Genomic DNA, 603 nt, shown 5'->3' on the forward strand with positions numbered 1-603 from the left:
TTTAATCTCAACTCTCTGGCGCTATGTTGTGTTAGTTACAGTGCTGCACAATAGGGGCTCTGTTCTCCTCCGAGGTGCAGCAGCTGGGACCTCCAAGCATGCTCAGTAGAGTGCGCTGTCTGACCCTGGCTGAGGGAAACTGGAGGCGTTCTAGAATGGCAATGGAACACAATGGCTATACAGTCAGGTCRCGGTCAAGTTTGACTCTTGTGATGGAGTGGCTGATGTTTTTATGTAACATCTTTCTACGTAAGAGGGGAAATTGTCCGTTGGTTTTAGAAAAGAAAATGTACCGAAGAAGAGATACTTAATAATAAAACAGGACTGATGACAGATCATTCTGTGGGAAGGAACAGTCAACAAATAGACAGACCAACAGAAAGACAGACAGACCTACAGACAGAGATAGACTTGGGATCCACTGCGTGGCAGTAGGCCCTTTGGTTTGGCTCCAGAGACATGAGCCAAGACTCATCTGTCAGCAGGCCCACCATGGCTCACTCACAGGCAGCCAGAGCCACAGGAAGTCAGCCTTCAAACAAGGTGGTCCCACTCTTATATAAAACATGCCCATGACTCTAGGTGACCGCAAATAAACACCCC

Source organism: Salvelinus sp. IW2-2015, unplaced genomic scaffold, assembly GCF_002910315.2.
Source record: "Salvelinus sp. IW2-2015 unplaced genomic scaffold, ASM291031v2 Un_scaffold5228, whole genome shotgun sequence".
Classification (NCBI taxonomy): Eukaryota; Metazoa; Chordata; class Actinopteri; order Salmoniformes; family Salmonidae; genus Salvelinus; species Salvelinus sp. IW2-2015.